Source organism: Anticarsia gemmatalis, chromosome 25 (genome assembly GCF_050436995.1).
Source record: "Anticarsia gemmatalis isolate Benzon Research Colony breed Stoneville strain chromosome 25, ilAntGemm2 primary, whole genome shotgun sequence".
NCBI classification, from domain to species: Eukaryota; Metazoa; Arthropoda; class Insecta; order Lepidoptera; family Erebidae; genus Anticarsia; species Anticarsia gemmatalis.
The window spans coordinates 7,213,223-7,239,174 of NC_134769.1; the positions used below are offsets into that span (position 1 = coordinate 7,213,223).

General features: G+C 32.3%; 1 long non-coding RNA gene across 1 annotated transcript in view; it reads right to left on the reverse strand.

The window, feature by feature from the left end:
• Window positions 1-2,282: 2,282 nt before the first annotated feature.
• Window positions 2,283-25,952, reverse strand: part of LOC142983893 (uncharacterized) — a 40,076-nt gene continuing 16,406 nt past the window's right edge. The window contains exon 3 of the long non-coding RNA XR_012960119.1: window positions 2,283-3,075. This is a non-coding gene — a long non-coding RNA (uncharacterized LOC142983893). The remainder of the gene's footprint in view (window positions 3,076-25,952) is intronic.

Consider the following 25,952-nt stretch of genomic DNA (forward strand, 5'->3'; position numbering starts at 1 on the left):
CCTCTTCTGGCAGAAATACGTTTATATGTACTTATAGGTATAATATTGGACTGTCTGCAGTACTTTAGTTTCTCAGAATTACAATATGAACATCTGTTAACAAGTCAAAACTCCACGTGCCAAAAGTAATAAAAATCCATATCGATTACAATTAAAATGTTGGCCAAAAGGGAACGCGAGCAGATGCGCATGCGCACGCTAGTGACAGACGCGTGCCATATGTTTGAAGCTTTGTATGAAGCTGGTCGAACGTTTTAATTTAGGGATGACTTTAAAAATGGGGTGGTTGGACTAATTATAGGTTTGTTGATAAAAACATGGGCTTTGGTAATTAAAATTGTAACAAGAGGAATGTTTTACAATTATATTTTGGGTATTATCTTAGTAAAAACATGAGAGAATTCATACAAAAAATGTGTTTTATCAGCAACTTTTTACGAAACGTCAAAATTGCTTCTTGTTATAGTGATGTATATTTACACACCAATCATACATCTATTCGTATTGTTGCAACACCTAAAAAGCTATGATGAAATTGTTCAAAACTTTCCAATATATCTATCAATACAATGAATAAAGATATTTTATCATAACTCACTGGTACTGAGTAAGCAAATCGAATCGATCTCACATTATGAGTATTTCGGGAACGTAAGATTAATATTTTTTGGCATGAACTCAATGTTGCCAAGCGAGAAGTGAAGTTGCGCAGACGGTGCTGTTTTAATATTTTTTAATTCATTAGTCTGGGAGGAAAGTTTGAGTGCAGTGGATGCGGTTTTGAAACATCCGATTTATGATGATGTAGACATCAAATCAAGATGCTATTACTATACGTTTACACACGAAAGTGATGTATGTTAATAATCTAAGCCAAAAAGACCGATTGTTCATAACCTGGGTTAGCACATAAAGGATCTTTACAGTGCGAGCAATGACTCTATGCAGACTTAATATAGGATATAAACTATATAAAACTTACTAAAACGAATACTGCTTGTACTGCAATGTCGTATCACATTACATATTCAAGACTAAGTAGTATAAATGAAAAAGTTTTGAAAGTGCTTTAGAAACAATATAATATCCTAAGATAGAATAATAAATAGATTTAGATATTTCAACCACCGTAGCTTTTAAAGATGACATTGATAAAGTTAGTATAAGCAAAACCAAAAACCTTTCCTTCCAAGATCGATAAGTGATTCAAAATTCTCATCACGAAATTCACTGGAAAGACTTTTCAAAGAAGTTGCTTCCTTTTACACCAATTTAACTATAGACCAATAAAATCAATGAAACTTGTGGAGCACGTTTAGGGAGGAGGAAGGAATGCTGAAGATAAAGATGGAAAATACTTCCTAGTAAAATAAATTATACTGGAAGTATCCAGGCAGCAGAAAAAGAAAACAAAATCCCTAATGATTCTCCATGAAGCAATGACATTATAAATCGGATAAATAGTAAAAATATCGTCTACACTAGCATGTATGACAAAATAATATATGGATGTGTGAATATAATATATGACGTGGAAAGATGAATTTAGGGATTAGGTACAATTTAATAATACTGTTTTAGAAACACGAAAGCATTTAATGTATTGTAAATAGTTATAGATAGAGAACGTACAAAATAATGGGAAATAAATTTAATCTCCTACGTAAATTAAAAGCGTTCTCTGGTCTCTGCCTACCCCTTTGCGAAGTATGACGTGATGTTATGAATTTATACGGTTAAATCATGTGAAGACAGATTCTGAAACCTTAGTCTTCAAGACGTTACATAATTATTTATAAGACGACCTCATTCCAGTACCGATAATAATCCCCGAGTACTTAAATAACCTACATTTCTAATTAGATATTGTAAAAAGTAATATTTTTTGGCATAAATTCAAAATGGTTGCGTAGCTGACGTTGGCCAGACGGCTCTCTCTGATGTTTTTATTGGTAGAAGATCTTACGCCGTTATGAAATATGTAATTGTGCTACCAATGAATTTGGGTTATTGTATACAATCTTGCTGTATAAATATAAGGCTACACTGGGATTGAATTCCTGTTAGCGTTAAAATTGGGTTGTGGAGGTCCGATAGGCATTCGTTCCATGTAAAATTCTGGTATTAATTTGCATATAGTGAGACTGGAAGCCGACACCAACATAATTGAAAGAAAGGCTAGACTGATTCCTGATAGAAAATTAAATGCTTCAAATTACCTAAAACAGATGGAGTATACAAGTCCTGACTCCAAAGACCGGAGTCTGCGGGTAGGCTTTATACATTACCAGTGCAGAAACTATTGAGAAACGGAACAAGAAGCAAGAATGAAATAAATAATATGAAGGACCTCACATAGAAAAATATTTAAGAAATTATAATAACACTATGAGAGAGAGAACGATATCTGTTCTGAAGATTAATTATTTCTGAATTGAGTTGTATAAAAAGAAAATTATATCAACTCTGGACTTTCTTTGTACGGACTTGTAGCAACCACTATCTATGATATCTAGGCCAGCGTTGCGTTATTCAGTTCATCAAAAAACTAACTCATTAATGCCCCAAATGACGTAGGCTTTCCGTGTTTGGGTTCAATTACTGAGCAGGACAAATATTTGATGACCTACAAGTATTTGGGGATATGTGTGTATAACGTGTGTGTGTGTTTGTTTGTGTGTGTGGGTGTGTGTGTTTTACATTGTGGCACTCATGATAAGGCTATAATAGCCTATTACAATTTACTGCGGGGTCTGGCTATGGCCAGTTATGGCTTCATTATATTTGTTAGGCTAAGTAAACGTTTTGTCAGGTTCTTTAGTGGTCGATAGCACTTTTGGTCAATATGTTGTGTAACCCATAATAATGGGTATGTGTTTATTGGAGCTAACAGTTAGTACGGTTTGACAGTGTTTACAAGTTGGCATAAAATTAATATTAATTTGATCATAATATACCAGAAAAAGAAAAAAAAAAACATATTTGAGTGCTTATTACAATTTCACAATAATACTCACGATTTTTCCGTCCTTCTTCCTGGAGTATAGGACCCATGACGTGTCCTCAAAATGTTACCTGTAAAACAAAGACAAATTGGTTAGATTTCTTTTGATACCGGTCAAATTGTATTACCTTAAATAAAAAAAAATAGATTGTGGTGATCTATTGACTAGGTAAGTTTCCTACCAAACAAAGAACGGGTGAAGGCTCAAGTCTTTGTTACTGGCCAAGTACTTCAATTCCCCAATAGACTTTACATACCTTCAAAAGCTGTACAACAACTTTTTAACCGTAAATATTTCCTCAATTTTCATATTATTCCCTGCCTTATTTATTTTTACAAAATATCTGTTAACTACATTTTTCTTCAAACACCATCTATCGTCAATTACCATGATTATATGTAAAACAACGCAGACGTTGGTACCGCGTTAAAAGTACTAAACTATTCTAGTTACTATAAACAATTCTATTTTAGAAGCCGTCTGTGTTTCATCAGACTACGTATCAAAGGATCTCTGCCGGGCCTTTGCCGTGTCAATTTTAAAAAGTTAAAATAACTGTCTTGAAGATTTAGTAGTTTTTTTTTTACTATTTGCAAAAGATTTATCGAAAAGTCTCATTAAAATGGGTAAGAAGTTTATTGCGATTAGTCGGTAATTTCCTTGATTTGTATTATTATTTCTTGATTTATATACTATTATGAAAAAGTAAAGCAAATTATTTTTTCAGGAAAATTGAAATAAAGGTTGTATGAATTAAATATAATTAAAATTTATCACAGAAACCAAGGAAAAAAATTATTCAAGTGCAATATAAAATTATATGCAAAGAGAATTACGATATTCGTTATTTAAATGATGTATGTAGTTTCAAAATTTTTGGGTGGTTGCTTAGTGGTATTAATTATTTTGATCTGAGTTTTTCCGAGCTTTGGAGGGCACGTAAATAGTGGGTCCCGGATGCCTAAAATTACAGTCACTAAGCTACGTCAAAAGTCTTTAACAATTCTGACACTAATTTGACCATAACCTATATAATGAATTCTTGAATGAGAAATTTATTTCAAAAATTCCATTCAACAATGATTTTTGTACCATATTTATTTGTATGGAAAATGCCTGCACCATTCATCAATAAGCGATTGTTTAATAATAAATTGCGAATAATAAGAAATACCGAGGGTGCCGTTGTAGTGACACATAGAGTAAGAATCTTGTAACATCGTTATGATAATAACTTGCAAATTGATGGCATCATACAGAAATGAACGGAAACTTTTTAACATTCATACGATGACGTTTTAATTTTTGGCAATGTTTTACACTTAGCACATAACAAAAAGAAAAGCAAAACGACATAATATATGTAATAATACGCAACCCGCACTATTGAAGCGTCGTGGAGTCAAGGGCTAATCCCTCCCACAGTTCTAAGAGTTTTAAGGATGCATGCGTTTAGCTTAACCCGTCCCTAAATTCAATGATAAGAATATAATGATGCTGTATTTTTATTGTAGCTCACCATTAGCTTTATTCCAAGTAGGTAATGCAACTTATATAAAAAAAAATAGGAATTATTATCTGGCATAATTAATTATTTCTTTTAAGCTAGTCAGTTAAGTACTTATTTCTATTTGATTTATAAGAATACATAGATATTATAGAATATACTATTGCTAAATACTTTTTTCTGTATTTACTTCAACCGTTTTAATACAAAAAATGCAAATAACTAAATAATAATATATGTCTTTTTAATAATATTATTTCCTATAAATAAAACTGACTGAAACACATTCAAAGCACGCATTCCACAAATAAAAACAAAAGGCAAAATCATTGAAAATTAAAATAAAACAAACGTACCTTCCTATTTTGAGATTACAATCAAAATAAACGAAAACCAAATATAACTGACCCGAAATACGGACCTTTTGTCCAGTGTCCTTCAAATTGCAATATCTGGGGTACAAAAGTTACTCTCGTTTTTGAAAAAAATAAGCATTTTAATTATCTTCCTTTTAGGATACAAACGATGGTATATTCATGGAAAAGACAGTATAAGTTCACGTATATTATTTTATATTTATATTTTTTTATTAGCCATTTTCCAGGTAAGATTACAATGTGCTTGATTAAGAAAAATCTAGTAAACTGCGATCAGGGCCACGTTAAAAGGTCTCTAGTGAACCAATCAGATATAATTGTGTATATTACATATTACAACGACGTATGAGAAAATGTATGCATGTGAATGAAGCAAGGGAAGTTTGTAAGAATGCTAGCAAGAGTCGTTCTTTGGTATCTGCTTACGTGATTTTACCTATGTATGTACACATACTTCTACTTCTCAAACAAGTGCACAACATTATTTTCTTTACACACAAAGAAACAATTCTATTGGTACTATAGATACCCACAAAAATAAGCAGTATCATCGTTTTCCAATTTTAGATTCGAACCGACATCCCGTGAGACATGAAATCACTCTGATAATACATCAGTCTATAGAATTCCATCGGATTCTACTTTAAGTCGCTGCCTCCCATGGGCTTGTGTGTCAGTCAACCACGAAAATAGGCACGCAGAGATTTTAGGGAGTTGCGCTTTTTGGTGCGATGTATAATGCGAATGTGGATGTCAGTTTGTTACTCAGTTTCGATAGATAGTGTTGTTGTTTGTTTTTACTACAATGGAGGTTTTAGTATAGTCTTGGTTTTTACCTTCATGGAGTTGGCAGAATGTCTTGGATTTAATTTAAGCAATTGAGAAGTTCATAATAATAATTCAGTCAGTTTTCTGCTGCTATTGGTTTTTTTAAGTAAAAAGCAGTTAAGCAATTTTTTGTACCCTACAAAAATGGGTTGATCTGTTAGTTTTAATTGTGTTCCTTTGAAGAATCTTCAGTAAAGCATGAAATATTATGAAGACATTCAGCATTTTTTTAATAAATAATTCTTTTACCAACTAAAAAAATAATCAACATATTTTGAAACTTTAAACCAAATAAACTAGTGACTCAGCAAATCTCAAAGATCAAACCAATCTATCAGAAAATATTCTGGAAACTATTACACGGAAGGCACTGGAACCTTTTCGCTCAATTAAGTGGCTGAAATCAATTTAAAGGCCCCCTAATTCCGAGTCACTCGTCCGTATTTAACAGGCACTTAAAGCTACAACCTTTTCATGTGAGGGATTCTGCGAAAATTGTAACGAAAAAAACTTTTGCTTACACGTTTATTGTGAAATCCTTTACGGGTTTTTAAAATGGACGTTTTAGATTTTTGTGAGAGGAGGGACATTTTATTTTGGGAACTAGAGTTTTGTAATCACGTAAAGCGTTAAAATCATCTTTTTAGTGATTAGCTCACGACAAGTATGATTTAAGTTAAAATCTCTGCTTACTTCCTCACACCACTTCGAGTTGTGATTTTACATCTTTTGATTACAAAACTAACGAACGTTTTTAAACTAATTGGATGACAAAAACGTAGAAAATGTATAGTGCCTAGCAGAAATGTTGAATGCTTCTTTCTACATCGATAAAATCTTTACATTTATGGGTTTAAATCTGTAAAATATTCGAAACTTAAAAACGACTTCCCTCTACGCTCTGAATTATAGTTTTTCAGTTTGCCGCAAGTGATGCAATACTGAGAGACTCCACATGCTACTATAGCCTTCTCACCAAGACAAAAAACATGATCACACTGATTTATAGTAAAATAGATACAAAAAGTCACTAAAAAAGAACAGTGATTTTTCAGTAAGTTTATATTCTTAATTAGCCTTTCAAACTAAAGATTGTACAAGAAAACTTTAAGTTCCGATAAGGTCAAAACTGCGGGCGCACTTTGTTTAAGTTTTCTTCAGTGTTCGTAAGTTGACAACTTTCAAAGATGACAGTCGATAAAACAATATTTCAGCAGTTTTTGTGAAAATATTTTTACTTTCAGTTTCTTAAAAGTTTTAATGGGCGATCATGAGTCAGCGAAAAGTAGGGTAATTTTTAAACAAAACTGTTCATCTGCTGGGCATCGACTTCTACCCAGAATAATAGAAAAGGTAGTTAGGTATTCACCGTGCTGGCTAAGCTAGCATGGATCAGAATTTTTGCAAACGAGAGACTTATTAATGTATATTAACGTGAAACTTTCGCAACAATTAAGTTTTAATCCTGGCTAATCAAAACATTGGTAGTATTAAAAAAAGAGCTCTGGGAACTCCCTCCTTTTTAATTGTGGAAAGGTATGAAAGTCGAAAAAAATAAATTCAATAATAATTCAGATTTTATTTATGATAAAATCTGTTACATTTTACCCATCCTGTGAAACCATTCGTAAAATGTATCAATATTGCATTAGGGTAAAATCTTGCAAGTCATTTAAAATAAAAGCTTTACACGGATAATTTAATTTACACGTTCAAAATTATACAATTAATCATATTTATATCAAAATACTAACCTTTATGGTGTCCATGGGTCATTGACCACAGTTTTGTTATGACACATGATGATATGTCAAAATTGTAAGGCCACTGAGACGTACTGTAAATGAACAGAAAAACTACGTGCGTAAACCCACTTATGGGTTCCAAGACGATATGATGCGTAATCATGATAGACTATAATGTTCTCGTTATTATAGACATATCTTTAGAATCTTTAGAATTTCTTATGAAAATCACGTTTTTAGCGAAGGTTGTTACTGTAGAAAATTAGGTTATTCCACATTTTTTTTAGATACTCGTAACCGGCGATTTTTTATGACTTGATGGATGTGAATGAAGCAAATGAAGTTTGAAGCGATCGTAACAAGTGGTGTTCTTTAAGCCAAACTAACTTAATAAATCCATCTAAGGTGATATTCATTTCTGAACTTCAATACTCTACGGAAACCAACCACCAATTATACGAACGTTTCAAATTATACATTTTGCAATTATTCATTTTTTTATTAATTCTTATACCAATAATATTTAATATTATATTGATTTAAATACTAACGCGCCATTATCAATCATTTTATAACACGAAGCGGTTATAATTTATTAACTTTTTTACCAAAACTGTTAAGGAAAATGCCTATAAGGATAATGATAATACTAAATGCTGTTACTAAGCAAACATAATATTATTACTAATCATAAAATTTAAAAAGCTATACCGTATTTACCATTTATAAAAATATGATTGCATTTAATTGATAAATTTAATAGTATTATTAAAATATTTTTTTGTGAAAAAACTTTAATCAAATGAAAAGCAAGCATATAGCTTGATACATACATAAATATACATTTTTTATATAAAACAGTTATAATGAATATATAAGGTAATTAGGTACTAACTCTTTAAAAAAAATATGTACTGCATGTTTTTGAGATCGTAAACATATTCTGCCGACCCTTCTTAACATTGGATAAGGACAAGACAAAGAAGTCAGAATTTACACAATAACATCGTTTTTTAAATTCTTATAACTATCACTAGTTTTTATTTCCAGGAGCGTTTCTCTTACACCCTGTTAAGATGAAAAAACGTTAAATATTTTCATTGTATTTTCTGGTTATATTAGTATCAAGTAATTGCTACCGCTCTACGTTTTCATTTGAAACACAAAACCGCGGAGTTTTGAAACAATAAGCATTTTTCAGGTCTCTTTTCTTTTCATTTCTTTTTGTTAATCTCTCAATTTTTATTTTGAACACGTGACCAAACAATCTAAGGATACATTCTTTAATTTTCGCAACAAAACCTTTTAAAAGGCAACAGACTTTTATCACGTTGTCACTTTTGTTTTTTTATTTGAAATTTTCCTCACTTTATCTTTGGACTTTCCTGCCTGGAAACAAATGCTATTTTACTTCTTTAAAAGATATGAAACACAAAAATTTGCTATTTATTTGGATGTTTGTTACTTAACAACGCCAAAGCTACTGACCAAACTTTTATAAATTTAGTTAGATACTTCATAACCCCCATTAACACATAGATATACGTTCGTTTAACATATCCCACGTAAGATACGTTTTTATCCTGTGATTTTTTTTTGCGCGAACAAAATCGGGGGTAAGACCTAGTTAATAATACATTTTTACAAACCATTTGGAGAATCTAAAATTAACAATGTATTTAATCCTCTATTACTTTTCATCACAATACAAAAGAAGTAAAAAGATACGAAATGAAAGTTTCTGGGAAACAGTAATGACGAATATAATATAAGGAAGTTACGTTTTAAGGGCTTCTGATTCAATCAGGAATTGGTCAGAAAACCAACCAAAAGAGCCATGAATAAACTGTTCTTGTAACTTGATAAACGATACTTGGAAAATATCAAAGCCATCGTCTGAAAATTTCAGGAAAAATAAATTTTCACAGATACCTGTTCCCGGAATAAGTACGTCTTTTCAGTTTTTGATGATTTTTTATAGTCTTTTTATAACATTTCTTGGAATAATAGAATGTAGAGATTTTATTTCTTGTTATAGATAATCTTCAGGGATAAACGGTTGGTGGAAATTTGGATTAAAAGTTTAAAACTAAAGAATATTGATGATGTAACTCTTGATAGAGTCTTTAAATCTGGGAGTCTTGTATTTTTTACTTTTCCTTCGTTTTTTTTGTGTTAGTCGTTGAGTTCTTTCGTTGCAAGTTATTGAGCAACAAATAAAGGGATTTGGGAAATGGTTGCCATTGTTCTTCTACACTGGCTTTAGTTTGGGAGGATAGTTTTAAACTGAAAGCAGGCAGCATTTGCGCTGAAATAACAGCTCCATTTATATCAATCCAGTTTCTAGGTAGTATACTTTTTTACCTATAATAGTTGAGAATAAATGGTATTATCTTCAAGTTTTTGAAACTGAAATCGAAACGGTATTAAGTTGAGTAAATTTTTCATGAATTTTCTTTCACGAGTTTACGAACTGTTTTGAATACGCCGATTCTTCTTCTATCAAAACTTTGAATCGCTTTCTCTATTATAATATTCAAAACTTTAACGCTCAGCTAGTTTGAATAATATTTTGTTCAGTGAAGTGAATTTAAAATTTATTATTATACACTTTCGACACTCTTCAACGCTGGTAAAAGTTTCCATTCCCGAGAGGAATAAGTTTGTTTTAAACAACGAAGTTATTTCTACAAATTGTTGTTTTAGTTTCGGCCGGATACCGTTGGTTTCCCTCATTCGCACCTAACTGTACTAATTGTTTCGAAAAATTTCATCACTATATAGATCAAATGTTTACAAAAAGTAGAAAAAACGCGTTAATTCGTATTCTAGGCTGGCGTCCAATTAACGGGTGTGGGCGAGCCCGACTCACAACTGAGTCACTCATTTAACATAACACGATCGAAACAAATTAACACATTATCAAGTTAACGAAGGATGCGCTGAGAGACCCGCGCGCGTCCGCGTCACGTGCGCGACTGATTTCCTGAGCCGCACGTCCCTGCTTATAAAGGTTCCAAGGGGATGCGCGCGCACAGACAATAAAAACTAAATGCTAGCTCGCCCCATAAAGTGTCCTCATTAGAGAAAGGGCGCGTCGGGTATGTACACACCGCTTTATTGCAGGTGAACACCACACCTCGTTTGGCGATCATCTGTTTATTTTAAGGTCATTTCTTGTCTTTATCGTTTTTGTAACTTATTTGGGCAGGCTAAGGGCAGTTTGGCCGGCGGTAATAATGCGACGGATTGACCGATTATAGCGCGCAATAGAGTTATATGGGTGGCGCGCCCCGTTAAACAAATGTCGAAGAAAATAGGTTGGTGTTGAGGCATTGTTTATCGCCGGAGGGTGCGGCCGGGCGGGGTTGCAATCGCGATACGCCCTGATTTATCAAAGGTAGGTTGAAAAAATTAGACCTCACAAATTGGAGTCGCCGGTCCCGTTTTTATTTTTATACGGCGTTTTTATCGCGAAACCGTCAATCTGAACCCTTTTTTAAATATTGGATGCGGTGGCAACAGCTTTTCACCTTTTTACGTAAATAGATTGGGGAATGGACTGTATTGTTAAGTTATATTTTGCAATTTTCTGCGTAACGACTTCATTATACATTGTCACGGCTATTATTAACGTTTGTGCGTGTTTGCTCCATGAAATTGACAGTTTGTTAGTAAAACCCTAACGTTGTGTGACGTGTACTAAAGTAAATTCGTACGTTTTATATCCAACATAATATAATACTTACATCCCTACACTTATACCAGAGTTTATCTTGATTCTGTACGTAATATTTTGACAAATCTGCATGAATATCGACTATATCATATAAACATATCTAACTGAAGATTACGTTGGCAAAGCGGGAAATTATAAGCAATCAAAGAAACTTTTCAACTTCAAACTCATATCATAACTTCTTAATAGGAAAAACAAAAATATCCCTGAAATAAATTTAAAATGAGTGGAAATATACCTCATCGGAAGAAAAATGACGAATTTTGTTGGAAAATAAAAACTTTCGTATTATAGCCAAAGGTTTTCCTGAATTTTCGCGGCCCCTGAAAAGGTCACTTCGAAACTCGACACGATTTTGTGAGTTGAAACATTTTTCGAAACAGGTTGGAATTGTTTTGAAATTAATGGATGATGTTTGGGTCATTATAATTAGGATATTATTGATTCAACAATAAATACATTACTGAGATTAGATAAAGTGATTTCATGATAAAAAAATACTTCTTTCTGTTACAATAATTTTGTGCTACGAACTTATTGTAAATTTATTTAATGAACAAATAGCCTCCTATAGAAAAAATATGGTACTGATTATTGTAATTGCGATTAAAGTCAAGAAAATTAACTGGGTAGAAGAGTAAGTCACTATGACTTAATAAAATTAAGAAGAATTTAATTAACTAGCTAAAAAACATTATGTAGGGGTACTAAAAAAAGCTATAGTCTTTAATTAGCTCTACAATAAAGTTTACATCACATAGAAACTAAAATTATTTCCATACAGATGAATATAAAACTGGTGTTCGTTGGTCTCTACCTACCCCTATGGAAAAAAACGTGATATTATGTATGTAAGTATGTATGTATGCATGTATGTAAGTATGAACGTATGAAACTAGAAACACGGGCTTCGTTTCATAGCTGTATAGGGAGGGAAACGAAGGGAATATCCCACAGAAACAAAAGCAAATCCTATCTTTTCGAAAGGATGAATATAAAACTGGTGTTCTTTGGTCTCTGCCTACCCCTATGGGAAAAAGGCGTGATATTATGTACGTATGTAAATATGTATGTACGTATGTATGTATGAATGCATGTATGTATGTATGCATGTATAAAACTAGAAACACGGCCTTAGTTTCCCTCCCTACAGTCTTATCATCGCATAACAAAACCTTCAGTAGAAACAACAAGACCTCAATAGAAGATGGATTGCAATATCGAGCGATAGATAGCACACACCCACGAAGGAGCGGCTATGTCTTGTGTCCACCGTGTGACGGTCTCAAGGGTGAAGATAAGAATAGATTAAATGTATGGCGTGCTGCAAACCATTTTCTTGATTAAAACTCTAGGATATATCTTTACATTTAAAATGGGTCGCATTGAGACTATCAATTCCACTAGGAAGGTGCGTTCAGTAAGGTAAACGATAGGTAGGTGAAGTAACCTTAGTGAGGACATTTTATAAATGGGTCGTATGGTGATATTCTAACTGAGCGTCTCTTGGCTTTGGAGGGAATGATAAAAGTAATATTAAATAAAGAGTCAATTATAGGAATACATATTGTAATATTATAGTGTAAAAAACTTTTAGAAGTACAAAATAACTGTAATTTCAGGCTTTAATTATGTTTATAGAAAAAGTATTTCTATGTAGGTAGTTTTCCTAGTACAAAATTAATATGTCATGTGCCAAATTCCTTTATTGATATTATTTATCAATACCATGGCGTTAACGTGATAGTGTACATTTTTCATCTTGAAAATGAGAAAAGTACATAGATATCGCAATTTTACTTGGTAAACATCCGTTTCTTATTAGAGGAGAGTGTTAAAAAAATCATGAAGAATTTTATATTCTAGACAAACGAAGTTATACGCAATCAAAAGGTACTAAAGGATCGTTCTTTAAACTAAAGCTTTGAAAACTATTCCAATGAGAACAATTTCACAGATTTTAACGAAAAAACATTTCGTAGAGAAAAAAAAAGCCTTGAAAATTGAATTAATTATCACAAAATGCTGGCTCTGAAGAAATTTGACAGTGTTCTTTCTTGCCAAGAGAATAACTTAAAAACCACTTAAGCAAGCCAGATTAATTACTTAAATGGAATTTTTATTGGAATCAAATTAAATTCCTGACGGGCTCGAAGCGGTTTGTGTTTATTGCCAGTTCCTTTCTTGTAATACAAAAGTGGAATAGTGGGGATTCATGTACTGGTTTAATTCAACCATTAGCTTTCGGACACATTTGATACACTTATTTTATCTTTATTTATATTTGTTGTAAATGTAAAATATTTTCAATATGGCATGATAACAACTTATGTAATAACTTAAGACAGAGTCCTTTAAGTAGAGAAAATAGATTAATCGACTTAGTATTACAAAAATCTTACAACTTTTTACGACAGAGAGACTGAGCTGCGAGACTTGGGGCTTTTTACAGGATGTTTTTGATGGCATATAATTATGTAGCTACCATGTTACTTGTCCATTGATGTTATCAGGAATGTATCATTATTGGAAAGTTTTCAATTCGTTATTAGCAAATGAGAAAAAGTTGACGTGACGATTTGGTCACCTATCTATATAGTTGGGAGGAAATGGCTCAGATCAGAGCCCAGTGAGTTTTGAAGAGTTCTTTGCTCTACTATTTGATGGTATAAGATTAGGAAAAAAAATGCGATTGAAATACAAATTTTACATCGGGTTAAAACAAGTTGAATATGAAATTTTGCGTGAAATATACAAAGTTACTTTGTAAAGATTACAAATAAGTTCTACAGGTCTAAATTATAGTTTGTAAGAGAATTGTGTGTTCAAAATGAACCCCTTTTATAGACAAAGAACTTATTCATTCACATCGTCACCTTTCCTTCCCTAACATTAAGTTGACCCAAATTATTATTTAAACAAACTACTTATACACCCATTACTTTTGCCACCCTAACTCATAACAAACGAGCTATAGAAACAACGAAATTCAACAAAAACGGTCCGAGAATTTAATAACAAGGAGTTTTTCAATAGTACGATCAAAATACAAAACCCATAACTCATTATTTCAATGGCTTCGACTGTGATTACTAAAAAAGAGGCATTATTGTTTAGTCGACTGAAAACGAACAATAATTCCATTCTGGACTCGAACCCGCGTATGAACGTTACTACTAAAACAATCAACTCTTGTTAAAATAACTTCGGTGGGTGTTTGACTTAAGTTATAAGATGTAGAGATATTAAATTATTAATGTTATATAAAGTTTACATCGCAAAATTGAGTTAAAACAAACGGTAGAGACCTTTGCCCAGCAGTGGGACAGAAAAGACTAAGAAAAAAAACGTTTACATAAGAAATCATCATTTCATCCAGGTTCGATATAGTTTGCATTTTATGTACGATGTGATGTTGCAGCAAAGTACTTATACATATCAGTATGTTTCTCGTTACATATATTATTTTCGATAGCTATTTGGTAATCAATACTAATGAAAATGTATAGCTACTCAAAACATTGAGGAAGATTAAATGTTAGAGATCTTTTTTGTTTTTAAGTCGACAAACCGCGGTTTGATAGTAAGAGCTCTAAGGCATTTTTATTTCCATATTATAACGAAGGAAGAGACCTGTAACCAGCATTGGAATAGTCATAGGCTACACATATTTTAATACATAGTTAAAAAATACATATCCCAGTAGAATCCCAATCAGTTTTCCCTTAATATAGATACTGTACACGATTGTTGTAAAATTGTCCGCGCACGTGCCGCGTATACAAAAACCTTTATTGACTTTCCGTCACTTACAATTTGTACGTAAATTATACATGTATTTAAAATGTCGCTTTGTTTCAATAAATAGCAGGACATTTAATTGAAATTCAGTCCATTTTGTGAGTTACGTTGTACAATTCGATCTATAGTTAATGATCGCTTTAGTAATTAAGCTTTTGATCATTTGTGATGTAATTTCAGAGCTTACGTTTTCAGTTGATTTTCAACTGATTATTTTGATTTTAACTGTAAATATTTTTCATGTAGTATTAAATGTAACGAACAATAATTGATTGTAATTTTATACCGTCTTTTTTTATTGCATAATACATAGTTAGGATTTAAAAACATGAAGTTGGAGAATTTTGTGGAAAACTTTTTCTCGACAATGGTAAAATATAGGGTAAGAGAAAGACAAAATCACGAAATAAATCTCAATGCAAATGACTCATGAATATTTAAATACAACGCATACCAAAAACGGATCTACATACACAAACGACCTCAACCACAAATCAATAAAAACACAAACAGGAAATCAAACCCGCTAACCGCTCGTGCCTTAGGCGTTCACCCGTCAATATTAGGCGATGAGTCACGAGGAACACCAGTAGCTGTATGTTTCCATTGTATCACGTCATTGATGACGTCATCATTAGAAATAGGTTGTATGGAAACAATTCGGATAAGTTTTAGGAAGTAGGTTGTGAGGAATTTGATTATTTTTATTGTTTCACACAATTTGGGAGTTCTTGCGTCATAAAATTATTGCGTATATGTTTTCTAGGAGGGGTTGGACAAGGAGATGTAATACGACATATTTGTAATATATGTATTTGTAATAAAATAATAGCTACCTACACTTACATATGTATAAGGAAAGAAAAGTTGCCAATAGTTTGGACTATTAGATTAGATAGCAAAATACTTCCTTGTTGTTATTTGGTGCTTACCAGTCCCGACCAAACCAGTGTGTGACTGACGTTGTAAAAATGTCGGAAATAAACCAAATCACATCGTAGAGGAAAAGGAAAATTAAAAAAAATCACTTCCAAAATCTTTATATAAAGTAATGTACGAAAACCACCACCACACTGTAAAAATATTTCTGAAATGTACCAAAAGCTCGAAACTGTTCAGCTTCCCTAATACTTTTTTTAATAAAGCTCATTAATCTCATAAAATATGGTTCTAAACTATAACGGCCACCATTTTAATCTCTAAACCAAAGCAGCCAAGCACTTTTCGAGTTATAACTACCAAACGAACAAAGAGGTCTTTAAAAATTACACTAAACAGTTCAACATAAACTCACCAAAGAAAAAAAATACTAATAAAAAAATTATATGTCTTACTTAATACCGGGAGCCATTACACTAATAGCGGTATTTATCTTCACAAACGACGAGGCATATAATAATATACATTTTATAAGTTTACTCCTAAGATAAAGTAATTTTCTCTTCTCATTCTTAAAATTCATTAAAATACTGATCGAGCGAAAACTTTACCACCGATCATATAAAATGGGAATATGGAGAATTAATGGTATGTGCGGTAACTTTGTGAAATAAATAATTAAGAGCTTTGTGTTCGCGTAGAGGTTTCTCATTTGATTGCGGAGTCCAAAAGTTGATCTAGGGTTGAAATGTTAAGAAAATCTTAGAAATTGTATAGAGTATGCAAGTAGAGGTCATAAATTTGCTTGAAGAGGGCGAAAAACTAATGAATTCCCATGGATATGCACGGTACGAATTGGGTCTTATACCGTTTTTGGAACAGTGTAAAGCGGTAAGTTTTTACAGTCTGGTAGACTCTATGGGACTCCCACGCACTTAAAAAAGTGATCGAAAGAGAGGAGATGCCTTATTTCAAAGAAACTGACCTGTGTTTTCCAATATTCGTCTATAAGACTTTAATATTATTTAGTAAAAGTTTTATTATTAATTAAGGGGTATACAATTAATATTGGTTTGCAATAAAAATATCAAGTATTTAGCCTAGATTAAATCATAGTGCTTTCAAATTAATTGCATCTGCATTCACAATGATTTATAGACAAAAAATGCACCAGTTTGTTTACAGTTAAACGTTAACTACTGGTTATATCAAAACATTCTAATACTGTCACAATTACGTGTGTACCGAAATTATAGCTTAAGCGCCCTTAGGCGTGAGGTGTGCCCGCTATTAAGTTATTATAGAAATATTGAGCCATGTACTGTATATGGGCTTTCCATTTAAATGATGAATATTACGTAATATAGATAAGGAAGGATTTTGGATAATTATCCAAATGGATTCGTTGGGCAATTGCAATTTTGCGAAAATATTGGAACTTAGAAGTATTTGACACTACCAAAATTTACCAAGTAAAAATAAGGAATTTCTATAAAATTATAATGAAAATGCTTTTTGCAAACAGATGTTTAATTTTTATTACCACCAAAAGGTATGTACCAAGTCTGTCCTTGGAGAAAAGAAAAAATAAGAAGTTCTCCTATGATATTACTGGTAAAAGCGTGTGATTTTGAGAAAGACAAAGTAAGAGCAAAATGGAGCTATAGCATAATAAATACTGATCTTAACGGACGGATATATCTAAAAAGAGGGTAGGGCTGCTAAAAATGAAAAGATCAAGCCAAGTCATTAAAAAAACAGTACTCAAAATGAATTTACTTTTATATTAAATTCCGGCACTCTATTTTTATGAAATTATTTTTAAGACATGGGAGAGATTTTTAACGAACTAAGAAAAGGGAAGAAAATTCGTAATTGGAGCTAAATTCTAAATAAAAATCGTTGGTTTATCGTAGAGCTAAATAGTAATATATTCAAAATAAAATAAACCAACATACATACGGACCTTAAATATACTACAAACGTACACGTGTTATATTGATATTCAAATATACTGTAAGTAAGGGAAAGGGCTTCGTAAAAAACGCAGGTAATATTGAAAGGAACCTTTTATTACGTAATAGGATCATTGTTATTGATCAGAGAGGAAAATGTGTTAGATGCTACATTTTGAAAGTAAAGAATTACTTTGAAGCATGTTTCTGGTGAATACGACTACCTATTTATACTAATATTGTATTCTAAACAAATGCCTTTTGGATGTTATGCTTTTATTTGATAGAGTGTAAAATATACCACTGAAACGAACTTTCACTGGTAGATACTTTTTTCTAAAATAAATCTCAGAAAATTGCTTGTACTCGCTTAGCGTTGACCCCTCAAGGCTTAACCTCAGTATCATTCCGGTTTGTCTTTGCCCAGCAGTGGGACAGGTTAAATTTGATTGATTTAAAAGTAGCCCGTTCTGGAGTAAGATGCCAAACAGTGGGACAGTAAAAAAAACAAAAAAAAATACTATTTACTAAAAAGTAGTTTTTTCAGTACTTGTCAAAGCAGTAAAATGTGTCTTAAAAACCGAATTTGCGTCATATTATATCCTCACATAACCACTACCTAGACGGATACACGACGTAACAAAGCCTTATATATTTATATTATTATATACAACAGAATTAATGACGGAGGCTAAAGTTAAATTGTAAAGGTAAGCCCGCCCCGGCCGTTATTAATTTCTCGGATAAGCCCGTATTGAGTCAAAATTGTCTTTTAAAATCTCCTATTATCTTCTTATTTATTTACTTAGGAAAATGTTGGTTTTAAGATGGTTTGATGAATTTGTGAAGATTTATAAAGAAAAACGTTTAGTGTTTATTTTGGTTTCAGAAAAGCTATAGAGATGCGTTTATAAATTTTGTGTAATTTTAGCAAAAACATTTTTGCTGTTTTCATGTTCAGTCTCATTGCGTGGAAGAGACATTTTTTTTGTACTTTTAGTATATATTTTATATCGTTACTGATCAAACCTTTAAATACTTTTTGTCCATCACACATTTATTGTTTTGTAAATGGAATCTTTAAATATAATTGGGTAGTAACTTTTTACAATAAAATCAAATTAAAATTAATTAATTAAATAATTATTTTTAAATCTTTAGTCTTAATTCGAAAACATTGGAACCAAATGAAGAGCAATAAAGAATTAAATTTATCAAAAGCGTCAACCTGCAGCCGACGATAACACATCATGTCATACATTTAAATAAAACTACAATTAAAAGCTAAACTATGCCTGAAAATGGACACACGTCGAAATTAAACTCAAATAAAACCTACGGAATACGAAAAAGCAAATATTTTGCCTAAAACTACTCCCAATATTTCAGTAGAGTAAAGTTTGAGCCATTTTCATGTATTTTAGAGCAAGTGGAAGTGAAACATAGTCGGGAAATAAATTGAAATTATTTCGTAACTGTATGACTGTGCTGTTTGTTTCAAATATAAATGTTTGTATGATTTAATGTTGGATGTGAATTGCTTTAGAAAATTTAATAGAGAAAATTAAGGCTACCTTTTTCCAAAGTGTCCTAAGTGTAATGTTTTTTGAAAGTAAAATATTGTCAAAACGGAAGTGTTTTTATGTAAAAATTTAATTGATTTGTGTGATCTTATTCTGTTATTTGGACAACTGTCATGTAATTTTTTTTTATTAAGTTTGTTTATCTAAACACTTACTAGCTGAGTGAATATTACGTAACGCATTTCACCATTTACTAGTTTTAAGCCTGAAATATAAAAACGTTTTTGCAAATAGACTACTGTCGATATGATAATGACAACTCGACTGCGTAGCAAAGTCTCCGTTTGATTTCCCCTGCTGAATAGAGAAAGAAAAATACTTTTTTTTTTTTATTCAGCAATTTTAATGTAATTACAATTGTAATTCTCTGGTTGTTGAAAGTAGTTAAAACTAGATCAACAAATCCACTTTGACACAACTTAATGCTTAAAAAAAGCGACGTTAGATAGTTTAATTAGGACACAATGTAACATATTAGGCTTCTATAATCTATAATCTCTTCTTTTAGGTACAATAAAAATCATTGGTAGTTTTATTTAGGCCATTTTATGAATGGCAGCGATCAGCCATCGTTAAAAAACTAAAGAACCCGAGGAAGTACATTTCTGTTGCAGTTTCCAAGAAGATACAATACAAAAGTTTCGATACAAGGCTAACTCTAATATTCAAGCTAATTGCACGTACTAAATCTCTTAAACACAAATTTAAAAAAGCGACTCTCTTCCCTTTTGTCCATGGAAACACCATCAGAAAAACACAAAGATGGCTCTAAAATCGTATTCAAAATTATAAAGTCAAGGCTATAATCACAGACCGTTATGGTGACGCAATGGTGTGTACAACAAAGACTATTTGCATATGTATCTCGGCGCATCTGGGCCGAGCTGCACGTGTCCTTATTACACCATAAAACACACCATAGTACTACAAAACCATTGGAAATTGAACCTTATTGCGGTGCAATAAGATTGACGATGGCATTCCCGAACAGCAAATTGGTTTGTACACTGACAAATTTAAGTTTGCCGTTTGTGAATCAAAAAGCGATCGAAATTGGACTTTATTTTGTTACAAATAGAGTTTATGACGGTGTTTTGGATTGTTTGGTATTCAAAGATGATCCAAAGAATGGGCTGTTTGAACTGAATGGAGTCTTTAAAGGTACAAAATGATCATTATATAGATGTGAAGGTTCGGCTGTAGTGCGTACGTCTGGAACGCATAATGCATGATAAAATGTGACTTCATATCGAGCGAGGTTAAGAGGTGGATTGATGATTTATTGAACATTTATTTGATAATAAATGACAGATTAACGGGAATAAATGTAATTCTTGGAACATTTTTTATTATTAACGAAACTTGAAGTATCTGGATTTACACCGAATCAGTTATTGGTAAAGTGAGGAGGTTTTAATTAGCCTCCGAAATTGTCGCGTTACAATTTTTTCTGTAGAGATATTTTGTTAGCCATTTTAATTAACTATATAACTTTTGAAATATATATAGAAATGCAGCAAATCTCATATTTGGTTTAAAATTTGGTTTAAATAAAATAACTAGTTAAATTTCACAAATTTTCGTCTAGCCTAAAACAACAGTGCCTGCAGCTATTAAATAGACTCAGATCGATTAATTTACCCCGTCAACCCCCGGATGGATGACGCAGCCACTCCGTATAAATTAGACTAGACTGGAAGGGTAAAACTAACTCATACAGAGTAAAGACAGATGAGGGGGATGAACGATGCTGAAACTCTGAAGTGTGACAAGGATAGAACTATATGTAGGGGAAGTAAAATACATGGGCAATGTTTTGATTGTGACGACTTTCATGATGGATATTGAAAGATCGTTTTGGAAGTCTATGGTAAAACTAAACAAAAAGTTAAGACTGCAAAGAGACAAATAAAAGCAGTAGTAGCTGTTTCCTTCTTTGGTTTTGGGTGGAGGTCGAATAACAGTCGTTTTGTAGAAAAAAATGATTAAGAATGAAATCTGGTTGGACTAGATGCCGATCGTAACGTGTCAGGTATAAGACAGGAAAAAAATGACACGTATTCTGAAGAAAACGTGAAGGTTTCTCATTTAGATGATACACTGTTGTTTGGTTGTTTTTGCACTTACAGAAAATAAAACGCCACCAAAACTTTTCTTACGACTTCTTTCCAAAACTGTTTTTTATCAAAATCTTTTATACGGGTAATTCGAAGTTGCCATTGATGATCTACCTTTAATTTAACTCTTTGTGAGTTAAATTAATTAAATTCTACAACATCAAATTAAAAAAAAACCGTCATTCACTTCAAAAAGATTTCTTTAAAACTTATATGCATTCTTTATCTTAATTATTTCATTAACAACTTCACTTTACATTCGCGATTACATCGGAGTTACACCGTAGTTCCGGAGTTAAGTTTCAACAAGTAATAGTATGTACTTAAGACTTCGCTTAAGCTTGGATCTACTGTTATATAGATCCTGAACATCCGTTACGCTTATCCTATAGCTCTTGGTCCTAAGGACCATTTTATTTTATTCTAATGGCGTCTTGAACATTGTGAAGGATGAACCATTATTTATTTTGTTTTTGTTTTGTTTTTTTTTACTTAACATTGTAGGATTATTTATAATGCTAAAGTGGTCAAATGATTGGTTGGTTTGTACTATATTAACAATAGTCGACCATGTTTTTCAAAATTATATAGCTAGGTAAAGAGAAGTGAAATTTATGACAGGTGTTTTTTTTTTAATATCGGCAGGATTTACACTTTATCTATCAGATAGTCTATAAATAAGTTTTAAAATTAATGTATTATTTTACTTTAAAAAGCCTATAATAATTAGGTAATTTACTAGTTTGGCTAAAAAAACATAGGCGCCTCATAAACAAGCTTTTTTAAATAGATAAATCTACAAAATAACATTTAAAAATAACATTCGCGGTTCCTCAATAAAGGATGAACTCCACGAAAATGTCAAAATCCTAATGTATATTTATTCAGCTCTGTTTGAATAAGAATTTGTTAACGTTCCGCTGATCCAGATAATTTTGATCTCGTTTAGATAAAACAAAATGGAGGTCTTCATCTACCCACTAAAGGCAAGTAATGTAAATTGAATGAAATTTGAAAATTCTTATTTTATAAATGAATATAGACAATCGGAAGTTTATTTCCTTATGACTTGGGCATGGGGGAAGAACCTTAATTTTTCGTAGAAGACCTAAATCCCCCTGATTTGGGATAGCCCCTAAATAAGGGGAAAGACCTAAGCCTACTACTACCTACCGAGAAAATTTTTTTTTTAATGCCCTGTGTAAATTTATACATTTGTATTACTTCCTACACCACACTGATAAAACTTTAAATAGACACAAAATTTACATCAGCAACACTCTACTTTTTGCGTTAAACTTGCATCACGGTGATTGAAAATTTGCTTTTAGAGCTAAACGTTAAGATGTATTCAAGATAGTCAGGTCAGAGGCCTTCAGGCTTGAACAACTTTAACACAATGCCGTCAAAGGCAGGAAAGAAGAATCAGTTTTTATAACACCGTTCAACGGACAAAGAAAGTTGTTATGTGCTTTTAGTACTAATATAACGTACCACACATTTAGAAAGTTGGGTATAACAAAGAGTTTTGAAATAGCTTCTGTTTGTATGGAATTATGACTGTTCTGGGATTTTAAGTGGTTAATATTGGAAACAAATAATGGAGATTTTTGTTTGCGAAAGAATTTCTAGAATCAGTTAAGTAGTTCCGGAGATATCTGTCTAAATACAAGCAGTCCATCGATATCCATAATATTATATCGATATTGATACTTGTACTAAGATCGAATGTTTCGTAAGTTCGTAAACAAATAAAAAATCAATATACTGGCCTCATAACAATAAATTCTCCTGTATCCAAACATTCCGATTCCGATCTTAAACGCGGCTGTTATACTCCAAACGATGAATAAATATCACGGACAAAGCCACAGGAAAAGCTCTATCAAACCAAAAATCCTCCATGAATTACTATGTCCCAGAATGTCCTCAATAATTATCATTATGACATTACTACAGTGGCTTCCTTGACAAGAAAAGGCCTATAACACAAAACATAATTACACATTCACTCCAAAGAACTAATTAAAACTCCTAAGTCTATAACCGTAAGGTTTAAATTTAAATACGTAACGACTGTTTCAACTGCCGAAGAATTTTGGTCAAGTAGATGTAGGACAGACGGGGACCAGTTTAAAGCGATCCCCATAGCCTCTTTGTGTTAACTCTTTTTGTATGTATCGTGTTGCAAGTTGAGGGGAGTCGCGGCTCACTTTAAATTGGACATCTACTGATTTATTTTTTCTTTGTTTGCTGAGGACAATGTTGACATGTCTTTTTTTTAAATTTCGGTTGGCGTTAGAATAATTTCTGTCTGGCCAGTGACTTATGGCTTTTGTTATGATTGTAACATATGTTAGTTGACAAGTAATGAATGTGATTTTTTGTTTCAATGACGAGTGTTCAACAATTGTGGAGCAGATTTTGAAACTCCATATTTTAGTGCTATTGCAGTGTTGAAATTTAATTTACTGTTAGCCAACGTAATTGTTATGACTCAGAGAGTGAATTATGGGCATAATTTCAAATTGGTGTCTAAAGTTACACTATCGAATTAATCGGTATTAATCTTTCAGATAAACTGCTATTGTTCTACGATAATAATATTATAAAGACCAAAATTTATATAGTAAAGTGGATAGATAGAAGTTCGCTACTGTTTTACGTGAAAGCCACCGATAGGATTTTGTTGACAAAAAATTATATGCCGAAAAACTTTTTTAAATGTTCTTACTTACACGGGCAGTTTTTAACCCAAATTAACACATCAGATACTTTTCACTTCGAAAAATCATATTTCGAGTTACTATTAAGGAACATTTTGCTATAAATTAGAAATCATAACTCTTTGACAGCACTTTGCCCAATCAAACCTAAGACCTCATAATACGCAGTCAGATACACTACCAACCGCGCTACAAAAGCACTCAAATCCATAAATCGACTTTATAAGACTTTTCTAAGGCTTGTTTTACACCGTGGATATGTTTGTACATGATAAGCGTATGTATCACGTGACGGGGTGTCGTAAATAACTGGTAGATTTATCATCAGGATTACAAGGATTATGTGGATGAAGAGTTGCGACAAAAGAGAGGTGGCCTTGGCACCTCGATCAAGATTATAAACGTATATTAGAAGATTTTAATGAAGATACGGTAAATCTATTAATAGGTAGGTTTGAGAATAAATTAAAGAAAATCAAGGTAGGTGGACTTCATGGGCATAAGTTGGGCACATGTAGGCAAAGCTTCACATGACTTCTTAATGTCTTAATTTGAACTGTTTATATAAATATTACATACACAGAGTAGTTATCCTCAAAAAAATACCTCATAGATAAGTACCCCATTATTGCCGAAGCAACTATTAGTAACACAAAATTTGCTATTTAATTAAATATTAAGAAGCTCTTCGAAACAAAAAGAATAGTGACTACTGATTGTATATTAGTATTTTAAGGTTGAAATATTTTGGCTACTTTATAAAATCCATACTAATATTATAAATGCGAAAGTAACTCTGTCTGTCTGTCTGTCTGTCTGTCTGTCTGCTACTCAATCACGCCTAAACTACTGAACCAATTTGCATGAAATTTGGTATGGAGATAGTTTGATACCCGAGAAAGGACATAGGCTACTTTTTACCCCGGGAAAATGACGCATTTCCCGGGAAAATTCAGGTTTCGCCACCGAAGTCGCGAATAATCAATATTATAATGACATTGAATTAACAAAATTCCGTTGTCATGGCAACAGTTTTAATGGCGGATATGCTTTAGCGCGAGTTATATGAGATATAAATAATTTTGAGAATATTTTTACCCGACGCTGAGATATTTTGATACCCGAGAAAGGACATAGGCTACTTTTAACCCCGGGAAATTGACGAATTTCCCGGGAAAATTCAGGTGGCGATCGAAGTCGCGAATAATCAATATTATAATGACATTAAATTAACAAAATTCCGTTGTCATGGCAACTGTTTTAATGGCGGATATGCCTTAGCGCGACTTCGTTATATTAAGAGATATAAATAATTTTAAGAATATTATTCGTGAAAAAAAAAGCATATTTTATATCATCACGCTACGACCAATAGGAGTAACAGTAAAAAATGTTACAAAAACGGGGAAAATTATGACCCATTCTCTCTTGTGACGCAAGCGAAGCTGCGCGGGTCAGCTAGTACTTCATAATGTTTTGACTCTATGTCCCATAAAGGTATCGTTGTAATAGCGAGCAGGTTATATTTAGTGACCTTTTTAGGCAATGTTGTTTGAGATTTAAAACTCTTTAGATACCGGTTTAGTTAGAGGTCTATTATTAGAACGTTTATTTTATTCGATCCAGTAACAATGCTGTTACAGAAAAACTATTTATATCGGGTCATATTTTGTACAACTTGGCATAATAT